Source organism: Scylla paramamosain, chromosome 34, assembly GCF_035594125.1.
Source record: "Scylla paramamosain isolate STU-SP2022 chromosome 34, ASM3559412v1, whole genome shotgun sequence".
In the NCBI taxonomy this organism is placed as follows: Eukaryota; Metazoa; Arthropoda; class Malacostraca; order Decapoda; family Portunidae; genus Scylla; species Scylla paramamosain.
The window spans coordinates 11,855,220-11,857,719 of NC_087184.1; the positions used below are offsets into that span (position 1 = coordinate 11,855,220).

Consider the following 2,500-nt stretch of genomic DNA (forward strand, 5'->3'; position numbering starts at 1 on the left):
TTAATTACGCTAATGTCAAATTTCCCATCGATGATTATATGTATTTAATTTTTAGGTATGTTTGTACTTAAAAGTAATCAACATCTTTAGTTTTAAGTTTCAATATATTTATTGTGTTTAATAGATATGAAAATAGTAACTTTGTCAAGGTCATCATATATCATTGTAATTTGGAGTAATAAATAGGAAAAAATTAATCCATAAAGAAAATAAATAATTAGTAATAATCAACATGCGTTACGTATAAATGTTTGCTAGAATTCGTCAGTTTCACTTTTAAATCCTGACGGTGTGCCTCTCCCATCCTGCCCGTGGCTGGTGTGGCGGGGTAGAAAAGAGCTTGAAAAACTCTCACCATACACACACACCCCTTCCCTCCTCACGCCTCCCACGCCTCTCCACAGCACACTTATACACAAACTCAACCCAATCACCTCACCTTCCTTTGACTCAGCTGGAAGCCTTTCACCTCTCTCTCCACTCAGGGTTCTCTCATTCACTTAACCCGCGCTGGGGGAAAAGCGAGAGGTTGCGAGGCGCGGCACTGACTGAATAAAGGGCTGAAGCAACGTGGGTGGTGGTGGTGATAGTGGTGGTGGTGGCGATAGTGGTGGTGGTGGTGGTAATGGTGGTCAGACACGTCTCTTGTCATCTTCATTATCTTTTCATCGTAACAGTTCTCTCCACTTCACTTCACTGCCTCTAATCTTCTCGCTTCCCTGATAACGTGCAATGTGTGTGTGTGTGTGTGTGTGTGTGTGTGTGTGTGTGTGTGTGTGTGTGTGTGTGTGTGTTCAAGGACTACTTCTTTTCAAACCTGTTTTTCTATAAAGATTATTTTATACTTTTCCCAGTTTTTTTTTATTTTTATGTCGTTTTATTTTATGATTTTATGCCTAACACTTTACACGAAGTTGTTATTTTATTTCTCCCTTCCTATTGATCATTTGTTTTGTCGTCCCTTTCTAATAATTAAGTTTCCTCCCACTCTTTCTAATAATCGTGTTTTCTTTTTTCTTTCTTCGCCTTTCCAAAAATCCCATGTGTGTGTGTGTGTGTGTGTGTGCGTGTGTGTTCATTATTATATTAGATAACTGCACCCTATTATCTATGTTTTTTTTTTCTTTTTTTTTTCCTTTTTTGCGGCTGTATGAGTGACTGACCTCTTACTGTGTCCTCTATTTATCTTGTCTCTTTTACATTTTTTTTTTCACTTTTCATTTATTGTGTTCCATTTTCCCATTCCCGAGGTCTTTATTTCACGTTATTATTTCCATTTCTTTATATTCCATTCTTTTCTGTGTCTCCTCTTTCATTTTCTGTGTATGTTTTCCATTTTTGTGGCCTTTCCATTCTTATTTTTTTTTTTCGTACGCTTCCATTTATGAACCGTATTTTCCTCCTTGTTCTTATTTTCCATTTCTGTATTTTTTCAGTTATGTCCTTTTTACTTCTTTTTATTTCTATTCTTTTTTTTTTACCTTTTTTCCAAATGCCAGTGTACTTTTTATTTCTAAGAATTGTTGGAGTAATCAATCTTTTCTTTTTCTCTTCTAAAGGCTGTGAAAGTAATAAGTCTATCCTGTGCTCTTTTTCACGTCAAAGTTTTTTTTTTTATTTTCCCCTTTGATTAACGTGAAGAGAAATTACTTCTTTTTTTTTTGCCTTTTTTTCTGATTTCTAAAGATTCTTATTTTTTTTGTTCAACCTTATTTCCTTACTTTCATGTCATGTCTATTTTCCTGCTCTCTCTCTCTCTCTCTCTCTCTCTCTCTCTCTCTCTCTCTCTCTCTCTCTCTAAAGATTATAGATTTACTTTTTGGACCTCAATTCTTAAGATTATGAAGAACTTTCCTGAACTTTACTCTTCCTTTATATGTTTCATAAATTATATCTTTATACCTCGCATTTTACACTGTCCTCTACCTCTTTCCTTTATAAAGACTATCTTTTTTCAACCTTATTTCTCTGAACTATATTAGTTTTCGTGTTTTTCCATGTAGTGACTTTTACCTTACACTTTCCACAGCTTCTATATTTTCTCCTCTTCTTAATAATCACGTATTTTTCCCATCCCGTTCCTAATCTTTTTTTTCTTCTTCCTTTCCCAATAATAACGTATTTTCCTTCCCTTCCTCGTAATCATGTGTTATGTTTTTCTTCCTCTGTGTTTTTTTCCACCCCTTTCCTATAATATTTTTACTTATGCTTTCTAATAATCGTGTTTTTTTCCTTCCTTCCGAATATTCATTTTTCCTCCCACTTCATGTGGGAACTTTTCTTTAAGTCTCATCTATAACTTTTCTCACTGTCATCTCTAGTTCCTTATAACTCTTACGTCTCTCATCTATGGCTCTTTTTCTATAACTATCTTCTTTAACTCATCTATAATTCTTCTATAACTTTCATCTCTAACTCATCTCTGTCATCTCTAACTCTTTATAATTCTCACCTCTTTCACCTATAACTTTTCTCTAACTCTCATTTACAATTCTTCCTC

General features: G+C 34.5%; 1 protein-coding gene across 4 annotated transcripts in view; it reads right to left on the reverse strand.

Moving 5' to 3' along the window:
• LOC135090181 (aminopeptidase N-like) overlaps positions 1-2,500 on the reverse strand; it is a 48,859-nt gene that overhangs the window by 23,727 nt on the left and 22,632 nt on the right. The window contains exon 1 of one of the 4 annotated variants that reach the window (XM_063986614.1): positions 440-701. The exons of 2 other annotated variants lie outside the window; for them this stretch is intronic. The gene's annotated coding sequence lies outside the window, so the exon portion shown is untranslated. Of the gene's footprint in view, positions 1-434; positions 702-2,500 lie in introns of those variants that run through there. One more of the 4 variants, XM_063986616.1, reaches the window with a different exon arrangement.